At 36.1% G+C, this 15,105-nt stretch overlaps 1 protein-coding gene across 1 annotated transcript in view; it reads right to left on the bottom strand.

The window, feature by feature from the left end:
• Positions 1-15,105, bottom strand: part of MYO16 (myosin XVI) — a 354,523-nt gene that overhangs the window by 59,668 nt on the left and 279,750 nt on the right. The window lies entirely within an intron of this gene.

Raw genomic sequence — 15,105 nt, 5'->3', positions numbered from 1 at the left:
GTCATATAGCAAAGAGACTTCCAGGAACTGGATCAGTTTACACTACTGGAAAGAAGTTCAAGAGGAGACTTGATTATAGCATTGAGTACCTTCAAAGACAGAAAATGCTGGATATTAAAGGGCTCTTTGATGTACCAGATAAAAAGATCAAGGAAGGAAACTTAAGTAATACAAAGTCTAATAAAGTATAAAACTCAAATTTTCACCGTCCACTTATTAAATTTATTGTAACTTATTACTAAAGAAATGGATGAATTTTGTATATCTTAATGCTACATAATATTACTATACTTTCTTGGAGGTATTCCTTTGTCTAGATCTGACTGCATATAATGAGTCAGAATGTCTTTCATTACAAAAAGCCAGGCTTTGAAAAGGATTTACACTTTGCAAACGTGTCACTTTTGATTAAACTCCTAGTGAAACTGAGAAGTTTTGAAGTTCGTGTGCTAGTTACATTTTTGGACATTTTATTTATTTATTTATTTAACAGCTGAATTCACCTATATCTCTGCTACAACCCAAAACTGTCTTGGCACCCCCACCCTTTCATACACCATGGTAGGCAAAGCTGCAGTGCTAGAATGACTCCAGGGACCTCAATTATCCCAGAAGCTGTGGCAAGTCTGGAGCAACATCTACAGGTAAACTGTAGAAATTTGTAGGACCAAATTTCACCTAGACTTTTAGTTTGGTGTAGCTGCACAGACCCTTGGGTACCTCAGCTCCTGCAGTCTGGAAATACTCTCTTGTCTGGTAGCAGTCCTGCTGAGGACCACATGGCTAAGTCTACACTAGTAAATGAAAAGTGAGAGGGACTGCTTCTCTGGCATAGAAACCATCTGGAAAAACCCTAGCCTTATGATTTATTTATACATGTAACATTTTGTAATATGTTCTGTTTTAGTAAACTCTGTCCCCTTCCAACAGAGTGTAACGATGTCTAAACCGCATTCGCTGACTCGTCACCAGCCTGTCCTAGCTCCCAAATTGTGCCCAGGAACCATTCTGTGGTAAGAAGGGTCCAAAACTTCACCACAGATTCTTGTATTTAGTCTCACACTTCAGATTAGCATTAGAAAACTAGGGATAGCACTTTCCCAATTCAACTAGCTGCATTGTCACAAGGACATTTATTTTACAGGTTTCTATTAAAGATGGGGTCACATTGTTTCCCTACTTGCATCAACAGTTTTTTCTTAGAAGGCATGAGAAATCAGAGGTGTTAGAGAAGCAGCTGCTGAAAAGCTTAGCAACTGCTGACTGAAGTGAAGATTCATGACTAAGCATTGACTCACAATGCATGAAGAAGTAACTGCAAAAGTGGTCAGCCTGAAACTCCCTTACAGCAGAAACTGAAAGAAACATATTTCTCTCCTAAAAAAGAAACAAATATAAATTAAAAAGGTTGAAGTTCTACGTTTGGCTCAAGATTTCTTTAAAGACATGAAAATGATAGAATTAAGGCTAGCCAAACATTCCTTATAATCTGTATTATACAGGATGCCAGACAAAATGCCACATTATCCTGGAAGTCTAATCACAGCTCACAATCCCCTTCTATCTGTTAAAACAAGCTCTATCTTAGAAATGGCAGTAGAGAAAGAGGAAGCTATGGAAATTTAACTCTGCCATAAACTTCCTCTGTGAATACAGCAAGATATTTGGAAGATGATCTACTTTCCCTATGTTAGACACTGAAAAGCTGTGGTCCTAGGCTGAGTTAGTCACCTTGTTCTCAAAACAGTCTGTGAAGACAGGTATTTCCACAGGGTGACTTGTTCTATGCATTTTAGTTATTTTTGATAAAATGAGAAGACATTGCCCTCTGGAGGTGCCTTTCTTCACTGGCCACAGATGGACTCACAGGAGAAGTCCAGACTAGATGCTTCCATTTGGGTGCCTGAGAGGAAGCTCACCTTCATACCTACTTGTCTGACTGAGCTACTCACCCTGAAGTGACTAACAGAGGGTCTAAGAGAACTTCCTTATTTGTCCTGTCGCTGGTTCAAATCTACTGGCCAAGCACCCAAAATGAAAAAGTACCTTTATGTCCTGTGTTATCATCTGTTATCAATCATTTTCATCTTGTATAAAGATAAAAACAACACAAAGTATGCAGCTATTTTTCAGCCATAATGGTGCCCCAATTTGACTTTCAGTCCAGTTGTGCATATACCCGTGTCAATGCCAGGGAATTAATGGAAGTTCCTGAATGAATGGAAGAAGAGGACTACACCTGTTGGTGGGAGCCCAAATTTGTTCTGAACAGAAGGGATGGTCTAACCATAAGCTTCTGTACTTTGTTTTAAAAGAGGGAAAAAACTAAAGCCTTTTTCTTTAAATTGGCAATGAACTAAAATATAAAGAAAGAAATAAAAACTTACAAGTGTGGCACTATTATCAAAATGCAAAATATTTTTTGGGTATCAGATACTTTTTACTGTGGATTGACCTTGTGTTTCCATGTAGACACAATAATTTAATATCATCTTAAATTCAGTCATTCTCAGGATGAGCAAAAGGACTTATTTTTTCATAATTTATCACAGAAATTACTGTATCACAGAATACTGAAATTATGGTGCAAGCTTGTATAAATAAACTTGAATTACTTGCAACAATGGGCCTTGCTTCTGGGGAAATGCAATCTGGGTAGTCTTTTAAACTTTCCCTCACAGAGAATTCTTCCCCTAGCACTCCAGCTTTATTCACTCTGAAGTGAATGAACACACCAATTAAGTACCAGGCTTCTTCTCACCTGACAGGTCACACATTTTGCCCCCAGTAGATAATGCAGAATGTTTAGAGAGGATCCTAAGGAATCCAGAAAGCATACTCAGTGCTACCTTGCTAAAAAAAGGTCTTTATTCCTGTGAAATACATTTCAGCTAAACTTGAATTGACAAGTCACTTGTCTAGACTTACTTAAGATTAGAGTATTCTGGTGTCATATTCCTCACTTTAATATTGATGTTTACAATAGGTTAGATGAACTGTGCACTGTAAGACCATCATGTCTTTCCACTGAGTGTAAAGATGCTCTTGCCTCCAGCCTAGACATCTAATATCAGACAAAGTGAATCTCCTTCATAGCCAGGAAGTTAAAAATCCCCAGTATTTCATGGCTATCCAGAGCAACTCATTCCCTAAGGGATCCAAAATAAAATACAAAACAGGGAGGTCTAAAGGATTAATTTGAATCAACACCACTCCACTGCTATGCCAAGACTAATGCACTGTTGATTAGGAAGTAAATGCAAAATTTCTTCTAGTTACAAGTTGAGACACTGAACACTACTATCAGGGTGAAGGAGGGTCTCCCCAGTACCCATCCACATGACATCAGTGTGAGAGAAAATCCATTTTCCCCAGCTTTTTCCTTTAGCACCCTCCTTGTCCTAACATGTCATTTTCAGAAACATAAACAGAAGAAAGATATTCTGGCTAGACAGACTCACACTGTAAGCCTGTACAGACTGGCCAGGATTCTCTGGTGTTGCAGAAATGTGCTTTGACCTCTCTTCCTTTGCTTCTGAATGATGTGCTCTATCAGGAAAATTTTTTGTTTGTTTGGAGTAGATACTGCTGCCAATAGCTTGTGAATAGGGAAAACTCAGTTCTCTTGGGTCTTCACAGATAAGGATGTTATCTAATCATTTTCTCCCTCACCTCCCTAAGTGCACAGCTGACAAGATCCACAGGCTGTTTTTCCCCAAGACAGAATATTCTGCGGTTCAGGTTATGGCACAGTAACCCACAGCAATATTCTAAGGCTCAGCACGTTATTTGATTTACACAGAGTGTGCACAATTGGGCTGTAGGTCTGTACTCCCAGTTCTGTATGCACAGCAAATCTTTAAGCATTGGAATAAACATGACTCACTCAATTTCAATAGCACAACGTGACAGAAGACTCTAAAGGAAAAAAAAACACGGTAAGTACAAAGGGCAGGAAAACAAGCAGATCCAAATCAATAGCTTAATAAAAGATGTCTTTGAACTGAAGCCACAAAACTACTTTTGTTGCTTGGTTGTTTTACTGTTCTTATTCTCAAGTCTCTCTCTTGCCTAATTAAGAAAGAAACACCAAAAATAATAAAATTAGAGGCAGCTACTGACTGGAATCCAATGTCCTCAGTAAGAGGATAGTTTCTAACACCACAAATCAAATCTTTCCTGAAGGAAGCTCCTTTTTTCCATGTCTTTGTCTTGTTGCTTAAAAAATAAAAATCACCTATGGCTGGCAGGTAACTGCTTTTAAAGAGTGATAAGTTATCTACTTTTAAATATCCAAACACAACTCACGTAAGGAAAAATGAGTGACACTCTTATTGTCAGCATAATTCATTATGTTGTAGCTGAATTTTCTCTTTTTTTTTGCTTACTACAATGTACTCTGTTTGCCAAGGTAAACTGGTATGATTTAATAAGATCTATTCAAAAGGTAGTGAATAAAAGGCAGCAATCAAATTAAATGATGTCCCATATTTCTGCTAGAAGAAATGCAAAAATTGCCATCATAAAGGTTCAGGTTGTGCTGTCTCAGTAAATTGTCTCTTTTCCCTTTTCTATACTTCCTTTTCTCTTTGACAAGCATTAATTGTTGACATCTGAAATATGTGAAAGTAATGGGCTTTGTTTGCCAAACTTGTCACTATGTGCTTATAACTCAGGATTTTTAGTTTTGTTTGTTTAGATTTGGGGAGGTTGGGAAGAGTGGGTTAGGTAAGGTTTTATTTGAAAAGTCTATCAAGTGAAAGCTGAAACATCCAGAGAGCCTATCTGCTGAAGAGAGATTGCCTGAAAATTTTTCAGTAGAAAATTTATAAAATCAGTGAGTAACAAAGAATAGGATGGAATTTTTATTAATGTTACCTTTTATAAAGGATAAATATTTATTCATTCCTCGTCCCTCTGTTATATTCTTTTTTCCTTGAAGGAAAAACGTAATTATTTTTGAAATATGAGGAACATGGGAAATTCCAGATAATTAGAAAAGAGGAAATAGATTATTATAGTTTCCAAGAAAACAAAAGCAATTCTGTCAATATATAACATAAATATCTTATGATAGAGCAAAAATATTAAGAACCAAAGCACATATTAAAAATTTTGAGAGAATAAATCTTCAGATGTGAAGAAGAAAATGATGCTTTTAGAAATAACAGATTATATCAAACAGACTGCATTTGGGGCTTCTTTTTTAGTACTACAAAAAATTCAGAGTAAGATTATAATGTTCACCTCTTTATGAAAAATTTTGCACCAAGGCTGCTTCATAGAGACTTACAGAAATAATTCAGAATATTGTAAATGTGACCATGAAATGCATTGTACCAGAAACAATTAGTAAGTATATATGGCAATGAACCAAAACTTCACAGTACCTGCCTAATATATTATTTTTTTTAATATCTTAATTGATATCAAGAAACACAGTCTTAAGTGTCTAGATCTGCAGACCAATAAAAATTAAGGGAAAAAATAAAAGTACAGCAATTTTGGAAAACTGATAATGCTAAAAGTGACCTTACAACAAACTGACCAGTAACTGTAGTTTTACCTTGATTTTATATATGCCTCTGGATTTTCTTCTGGTGAAATATACTGATATTTTTACTTCAACAATTAAAAATTCACTTCCTATACAGGGGGTCATGGGGAAATAGGCAGCAAGATTTAATGTGGAAAAAATATACTCAAGAGTGACAATAAATGACAAGTAACTGAGATGAAAGAGCAAAATTTAGGACTAAGAAATAAAACTGGAAGAATACTCAGAATATCCCCAGAATAAAATTTTACAGTGGCTCAAATGTGAGTCACTCACTGGGCCAATGTAGAACTCAGTACAGACTTTTGAGGGACGGTCATGACTATGAAGTCCACTGAATCAAAACATCTTTGCAGAAGTGGCCATTTGGGATGTTTTAATTTAAACTGAATAAAAAGTAAGACAAATTTCTCAGATGATTTCAAATTTCTCATACTACCTTATGACAGAAGATAAAGAAATTAATTGGAAGAAGTATTTTTTTCTGAGTTTTATGGGATTTTTTGCATTAGGCTTTGTGACCCTTAATCTTTTCCAGACATCTGAATTTCAGTTTCTGAAGAAAAGAAGTAATGAAGATATGTTTGTCTTAGTCGTGGATTATTTATTCATATACTTCCTGTAATTAAGCAGAGGCTTTCTCATCTCAGACAATGTGGCAGCAGAATAGTGAGTAGAATATAAATTATAGTTCAGCTCTTGGGATTAGTGGATTCAACTATGCAAATACAAAATATGAATTTGCAACATCTGCTAAAGATTTGCTAAAGATTTACAATACTTTTGCACCATCCTACTTAAAGCTGATGTTCCTATTTCATATTGACAAAACAATGTAAAACCTATTTACTTTAAAAATTGGCAAAACTCACACATTGTCTCAGAAATATGCTAGCATTGAGCAAACAAACAGTTCTAGTACATCTACAAACATATACATCTGACTCTACTTCAGCAAATGTTTACCTTTAGCTCTTGCTAGGTAGGTCTTTTCCACAGCTAACTACCTCTTCATGCTTGGGCATGAATATATATATAAATATACTGTGAAAGTTGTATATTGCAGAAGCAGAAAGTAAAACCAGAGTCAAATGGAAACTGTGATATTAATGAGAAATAGGATTAGATTTGAGTAGGATTAGATTTGCTGTTCCATTTTTATTTCTTCATTCCTTTTGGTGGTTTTTTTCTCCTATGCAACCAGTACTCAGCCAAAGAGGAATGGGAACATAAAAAAGCCTTCCCACAGTACTCACTAGTAGCTTAGATAATATTTATTGGGATTATGGGGAAGGATTTTTGGACCTTTTTAAACCATATGCCAAAACAGCTTCTCTGTGAGATCATCTCTACTTCTGCTCTCTTCTGTGAGAGCTTCCCCTTGTGCCTCTGAACCCTGTGAGTACTATCAGTCTGGGTAACAGGGATTCTCCTTGCTCTGGATTGTATAATGGTTAGACAAACCATACAAGAGCATCGTTTTTCAAGATATACTAAGGTCATGTGCCAAGAGTGGACCAGATTCTGCTCTCATGAAGAGTGTAATACAGCTGGAGTAATTCTGCTAAAACAGATTATTTAAAATTAATGCCACATTGGTCTAAACAAGAAAGCAAAGTAAGATCCAGTGATTAAGAATCATAAAGGGATTTTACGTGCATGCTTGCATAGGATTTTGTGTTTGCTCTCAGATATCACCAGTATAAATTGCCTATTATTATTCAGCCTGACTAGGAAATCTAGCTTTAGGAAATGTCATTCCAGGTTCTCTTGCTGAAGATTAACTGGTTGCAAAGAATATCAAGATATGCATGAGGAGAAAAAGGGTGCCATGAATATTTGAGTTGAGTGGAAAGAATTTAACAGCTGCAGTCACAGAAAGAAGAAACAGCAGGAGGGTCACAGTTGTTTTTGAGTGTGAGGCAGCTGGACTGCATCTGTACAAGTCCTATGACCTATACAAGTCCTATGACCATAAAAAAGCAGCACTGAAGATCAACTAATATTTTTCTAAACACTGAAATCACACAGACATATTTAATTAAACAATAAATAAAAAGGAATTATTTTAAAACTGTACAGTAAAATTAATCAATGGGACAATTTGCACCTTAATCTGATAATTCAAAGCTCCTGCATAGTGCCACTGGCATAAATGAATGTGTTACATACTTACTTCTTTAAAGCATTTATTTTAAATATATGCTGTATTAATTTAGGAGGTCAGTAATTCTAACAAGCATTTCCTTAGAAGAGTTTCAATGTATAAAGATTAGTGAAAACATTAGTGGTTGATAATATTTTAAAAGGTTTATTTCTATGGCAGGCATTTAACTGAATTTCTTACTACCACACATAAATCTATGTCCATTATCTTTGTCATTATGTGATGTCAGCAAATTATGAAGTACTCAATAAAGATTTTTGTTGGAACCTTAAGGTTCTGAAATAAAGTTATTAGCTGCTTGTTATAGGCATGTCGAACTCAGTCAGTTTGTGAGATACGGGTCAAGAACTTTCATTATACTTATTTGTGTACAAATATAATTCTATTTATTTTTATAATCCATACTTATGATACTATCCAGTGCGGTAGGTATTGTAGCACCTTGTGACAACATTTCTCCATGTCTAGAAATAGCACAAGCTTTAAAATTCACAGATGTAAAACATGCATAGATTTTTATAAGGATTGTAAGGGTTATTTAGTGATCCAATAAACATTTTATTAAATCTGAGGGATAAGAAATGTCAAGTGGTAGTGGAAAGCAGAGGTACCAAGGGTGGCACTTTAATCTAGAAATTAAATAAACATTTTAAAATTTCACAGATCTTGAAGTTCAAATAAAGAAAACCACAAGAACTGCTGAAACAGTTCAGCCAGAATTATGCTTGTGTGTGCCCAATAGATTTATAGTTGCCTAAGGAAATTAATGTATTTGTATGCACCTAATAGTGGAGGGAGAACAATACTATGAGATTGTCACTGAAACAGCCTAAAAACTGGGACATTCTCATTGCACGAAACAATAGACTCTGCAAGAAGCTTCACTAAGTTTTATGCATTCTATAGTAAATGTAATATACATAATGCTGGAAGATTATTCAGATTGCATACCAAACATTTGAAAGTTAGGAACCATCAGACTTAACTGGCCATGTCATTTTTATTTCCCTATATCTGGCTATTTAATGACCTAATTACATCTTCCTGCTCAAGGGACCCCTTTTCCTGTCAATCTTCAGTAGAACTGTTAAGTGTATGACAGATGTGAATAATTCAACTGACTTAAATTGTTTACACACATTTACACATTTGTAATTGCTTTAGCAAATGAGGGTTGCATTATAAGCTTCTGAAGATGCCCAATCAAACAATGCTGATATTTATTTTTGCCTTCAAAATATATCTAGATACCTTCTAAATAAAGTCAGGTGTCTAATCTTCCCCTGAAAACTCCAGTCAAAAGAGAATCTCCTTTCTCTTATAGTCAGTCATTTGTGCACTCTCACTAAAGCCCCAAAACCCAGCAGCTTTTCCATCCTCGCAGCCCAAACCCTGTGACATGTAACATAAGCACTGACACTTTGTATTTACAAGACTAATTCTGTGGGCGAGGGAACTGATGATGCCATGGTACAGCTTCAAAAACTGCATCTGTCTTGACTCCAAAATGTTCTCTGATTTTTTTTTAGACCCTGTTACAAAGCCATAGAATGGAGCTACACTGATTCTGGGAAATACCTGCAAAAATGGATAAACCTAAAAGACTAATCAGTTGGATCCCATCCTAAAAGTGATCACTTTTCTTTACACCCTACAAATTAAGTCCTGGTTAATTAGGCAAGTCACCAAAGGCATATGAAGTTATCTTGTGCATTTCTTGTTTCTAAAATATCAAAAAAGGACCTAATGGGGAGAACAAGATAAATGAATATAAAGAAACAACTCCAAGGGGAGTAGAAGAGTCCATCTACAGTCAGACTGCATGCAAAGAGCTATTTAGTTTTTCCATAATATGAGTAGCTTGGTAACTCTCACTACACTATCACATTGTACAGGTAGATTTGAAATGGTCTGTAGCCTCTAAGACAGTCCCAAATACCTAGTTAGATCTCAGAAATTCCCCAGGGTGATTTACTCCATTTGTAGGCTTGTAAGGGAGAATGCCAGAGCATTCTGGCTTCTGGTCATCTCCTATAGTATAATCAACCCCTATCAGTAAGGTTTCATGAGGAATTAGAATAGAGTAACTCTGAGTGCTGTAAATTATCCTAAATTGGGTTCCCCTATCCAAAAGGTTGGTGAAAGGAAAAGAACAAATAAAAGCTGAGGGTAGAAAAAGGAAGAAGGGACTTTCACAGTGATGGTGTTTGTCTTCCCAAGTCACCAGTATTCATGATTAAATACTTTCCTGTCTGCCAATGGGAAGTAGAAAATGAGTTCTTTATTTTTAATTTATTGTTTTCTCTATTCAATTGTAGTTATTTCAACCTATGAGTTTTCTGACTTCTCTCCTAATTCTCTCCCCCACCCTGCTGAGGAAGGAATGAGCTAGTAGCCATGAGGGGTTGAGCTGCCAGCTAGGGTTAACCAATGACACTTCTTTATCCAAGTGCTTAATTCGGGGTGCTGGTGGATGAGAGATGAGACATGAGCTGGCAACGTGCATTTGTAGTCCAGAAAGCCAACGGCATCCTGGGCTGCATCAAAAAAAGTGTGACCAGCAGGTCAAGGGAGTGATCCTGCCCCTCTACTCTGCCCTTGTGATTCCCCTTCTGGAGAGCTGTGTCCAGCTCTGGGGTCCTCAGAACAAGATGGACATTGACCTGTTGGAGCAAGTCCTGAGGAGGGCCATGAAGATAGTCAGAGAGCTGGAGCACCTCTTCTATGGAAACAGGCTGAGGGAGCTGGGGTTGTTAACCCTGGGGAGGAAAAAGGCTCTGGAGTGACCTTACTGTGGCCTCCCAGTACCTAGAGGTGGCCTACAGAAAGCCAGAGGGGGACTTCTGAAAAGGGCAGGAAATTATAATACAAGGGAGAATGGCTTTAAACTGAAATAAGACATGTTTAAATGAGATATTAGGATTAAATTCTTTGCTGTGGTGTTGGAAAGGCACTGGAACAGGTTGCTCAGAGAAGATGTGGATGCCTTATGCCTGGAAGTGTCCAAGGCCAGGTTGGAAGTGGCTCTGAGCAGCCTTGTAAAGTGGAAGGTGTCCATGGCAGGTCATTTGGAGCAACATGATCTTTAAGATTCCTTCCAATCCAAACCATTCTGTGATTCTATAGTAATTACCAAAATTGCCAAGGACATAGACATTTTGAAAATCACAGTTTTAAACTTCAAGGATGACCTTCACTTCTCACAGGAAGTTAGTTAGTCATTACCAGGTTTATGAATTTGCATTTAAAGTGCCCTCAAAACTGATGACTTTAAGATACTTCATTTATTCACCTTTGCTTGCATTCTGAAAGAAAGACAAATAAAAATGATTATCCTCAATCAGAAATATCACTTCCAGCTCTACGTCTGAAGCGACAAACTCCACAATGGCAAGACTGCCATTTGATATAAATTGATATCATTACATCTACTTTAATGAAATACTGCTTTTGTAGCACTGGTCAGATTGCTTCTTGCTCTCCTTGCAAAGATTTAAGGTATCATGGCATGTATCAATGTAGTGCTCTATGAGATTACTGATGCTGCATAGCAGACAATAAAGCTGAAAGGGCTAGTGTGATGATGACCCATCATTTTGCAATCTGCTCTGCACATCATTCTCACTAATGCCCTAACTTACTCATGAGAGTCTGAAATGTTCTGCTGACTTTTTAAATTCAAAAATTATATATTATAAAACATTGTAGCTTCCCTGCTTTCAAGATTTAAAAAAAGGGAGAGGGGAAAGAAAGAGGAAAAAAGTCAACAACAAAATGTTTATGGACAAAGGGAGTTTGGATATACAATGATGACTCACACATATGATTTACAAATGTAAACAACACATCTGTGCAATACATCATCAGCTAATAGCATGAATTTGGTGAAAATATTACGATAGCTATTAAAAAGGGCTTTATAGGAAAAGGACAGACATTACTTGACTAAGCAGTGATACCAGCATTAACATAATCTTTCCTGAGGAAACAAGATATCTCTTCAGAATGATCTCTTAGCAAAGTCAATTATTTGAAAGAGTTAATAATAATTTAGTATGCTGAAGCGCTAAAGTTTTGATGTAAAGACCACTATTGGAGCATTTAATTATCAATTAATGCTGCCCTGACTAGAAGTACAGAATTCAGGATCTGCAGTTTAGTGCAGCTTGAAGAACAAATTAGGAACTTCATACCAAAATCAGAGGAAAACCTGTAACTAGAACAGTCTTTGAACATACCTTTTTCACCCTTACTGCTATGATTACCATAAGAATCCATTATCATTGTGTTCCATATAATTCCCTCCTAATATTTCCTATTAAAATTGATGTTTCACCATCTTTTGAAGTTACTTTAAAACAAAAAATCATCAGAATGCTAACTCTTTATTTCAATTTTTTAATAAAGCTTACAGTTGGTGATTTAGATTTTTTTACCTTATTTATATCGGAGAGCAAGATTAGATTATGAAAGGAGGGAGAAGAAGGAAAAAAAAGAGGAGAAGATGGGGAAGAAGGGGGAAGGGAAAAAGGACAAGGAGGAGGAGAAGGAAGAAGGCATGACATTGTACCTCCAAACAAGCATCTGACACTGTCTTAACAAGATAAATAACTACTTATAAAGCTTCATGGCTGCATTAGCCTGGGTAAAACTAAAGATTAGATTGGTGCAATTTAAGAAATTTTAAAAGATTATTAGAAATAGTAAATCATAATATTCTAGTGACTTATCTCTTCTTGCCATCATACTGTAAGAAATGTATCTACATACAGCCTTCATGTTCTCCTTCAGACTATGAATTTTGTCTGTTCTTCCTTAAGCAGCAACAGAAGTCAGAATGGAACCTCCATGATGGAAAACATAAGGGTAAGTTGGTAGAATTAAACCCAGGAAAGACCATCTAGAAACCTGAGAGACAGTAATGAAATTCCGAGAAACACTCAAAAAATGCAGAAATAAATGCAAGGAACAGGACACTAGAATTTGGACTTTTTGAACAACACGATTTTTGCCAAAGAAATCGTGCCGTTCTTATCTGCTAAGTGAGAGGCTCAAATTGCTTATCAGTTCCAGTAATCCACAGAGGTTATCCTGAGCTTCAACAGCTCTGAGTGTTTCCTGTAAACTGGCAGGGAAGGCTAACACAGATGCCTCATTTAAGGACCTGTGTAACCGGACCTTGCAGTCTCCACTGCTAAGCAGTGTCCCAGACACAAGAAAATGGGGACATGTGAACCTGTTTCTGAGTTAGTAGTGCATAAATTCTTCCTTGGAAAGAAAGGAAGGAAAGAAAGGAAGGAAATTGAAATACAGACAGAGAAAAGAACTGTGTATATTTCAGCAACTTGGTGAGCAGCATTAAAGTAGAAAGAAGGAATTATTTTAATTTCTATTTCAATTTAGAGAACATGGAGTGTTTGTAGAGGAGGATGCTACCAAAACAGAATTTTTCAGAGGGAGTTAAACAAAACACTTTACTGCCTCATTTTTACCTGAACATCCCTGAACAGTAGTATTCTTGTACTTTGCTGAGGTCACCTTATGGGTCTTGGATCACTATAATTACTTTAAAAAAATTTATATTCAAAATGGCTTTTGCATGTCTTCCTTGAGCACCACGTGAGGTGAATGACACAAAAGTCAGCCAGGATCCATTTTATTAATTGATGCAAGAGATTAGATTCTAGATATTAAGCTTGTATAACGAGGCTCTGTTTGTGCCCCAGAGAGTTTCTGAGCCCTATTGTTCTGCACTGGAAACAGTGCAGACACTTGATACTTACTTTTCCTATTCCATGGCACCGACTACCAAAACCATAATAAATTACAGTTTATATTAATGGGCTTTTTGTATATCTTATTCTAAATTGGATATATTTTAAAACAGAAACAATTTAAAGTAAGATATCAAAACACTAAATACTGGAAAGAAACAGTCATCTGCAGATAGTTGCTAATTACATGGCTATTTTACTGTTTTCTTTCTTCCAAGAAAAAAAAGATATTTGAGGATACTTTACCTATGTGAACAATTTAGACTGCAAATTGGAAACTTTAAACCCTTTAAAAATTTGTTTATGCCACTGCCTTGACTTAAAAAGCAAGGCTAGAATTTAAAAAAAAATAGTCCACTGAGAACCATTCTGAAGATAATAAGCAAAATATACGGGTAAACTTTTCCAAGACTGTAACATGTGCATTACTCAAGGTTTTCGGTTTTTAAGGTAAGGTAAAAACTGATCCCTGTCTCTCTGCTCACAGCGCTTTAGAAATTCAGCCAACACTGCAGATAAATTCAGCAGAAACACTGCATCTGGAGCTGGCAAATCTGTTGAAAACACATATATGATTTCTTAATTATCCTACTTTAACAGGATTTAATAGTATCTGATGTTATGAATTCTCTTTTTTTTTAATATATTCATTGAGAAAAAGTGCCACAGATTCCATTTAATAATGAGAATCTCCACAAGATTTCTCTTCTGATCAGCAAACTTTGGTGATTGAGGGGTTCACCTCACAGCTGGCAACTTTTACTTTGATAAGACAGAAGCAGAAGCAGTAGATCCAAAAGGATAGCACCAGAAATAATGATTAAGCTTTGTAGCCCAGGAAGATATGCTCTTGCAAAATATGACATTTCTTTAGCTACCTCTCTCTTAAGCCACTGTAGGAGTTCAAATGGAACTCATAAATAGGTTAAATACAAGTAATATTAATCCCTAATTAGATAGCAGTAGAAATTTATTCAAATTCATCCAATTAAGAATGAACTGCTACTGTCTGATTGGTGATAGAATATAGGTTTTCCAACATTCCATCCCTTTGCCACAAAGTCTCCTAATTCAAACATCCTTTCTTCCTGTAAGCAAGCAGAAAAAAAAAGTGGTTTAATTTTTAATTAATAGCTATTTTGAATTCTGAACCCATTACCTATATGATAAAGAAGACCCAAAAAGTAAATGCAGAAAAACTGCAGGGATGATGAGGGAGGATAGTAATTCCCTATCTTTTGGGAATTCCTTTTGGGATTAGGGCCACAAATTCTCTTTAGAATATTAGAAATACCAGTTTGACAGCAAAGGAAATAAGAATTTGAAAGGTGAAAAATTCCAGCAGCTTCAGGTCTGTAAACCCATATGGAAATATGACAAAATCATTTCTCATTCCAATCAAAAAATAGTAAGACAAGACCAGAGTATGGCTGAACAGCCAACAAAACAGTTAACAAAAAACATCACTGAAACTAATTATCTGGTTTCTAAAAATATCCTGTTCAGTTACCAAGGCAATATAGAAATGCAGCACAAATTAAGGTTTTTAGGAAACTTTTTGAAAAGGTAACTCAAAGTCTCTGAATTCAATATTCCTCTCTTACCTG

This window comes from Vidua macroura, chromosome 2 (genome assembly GCF_024509145.1).
Source record: "Vidua macroura isolate BioBank_ID:100142 chromosome 2, ASM2450914v1, whole genome shotgun sequence".
Classification (NCBI taxonomy): domain Eukaryota; kingdom Metazoa; phylum Chordata; class Aves; order Passeriformes; family Viduidae; genus Vidua; species Vidua macroura.
The sequence above is the reverse complement of the archived record's forward strand: the minus strand, read 5'-3'. Positions and strand labels throughout refer to the sequence as shown.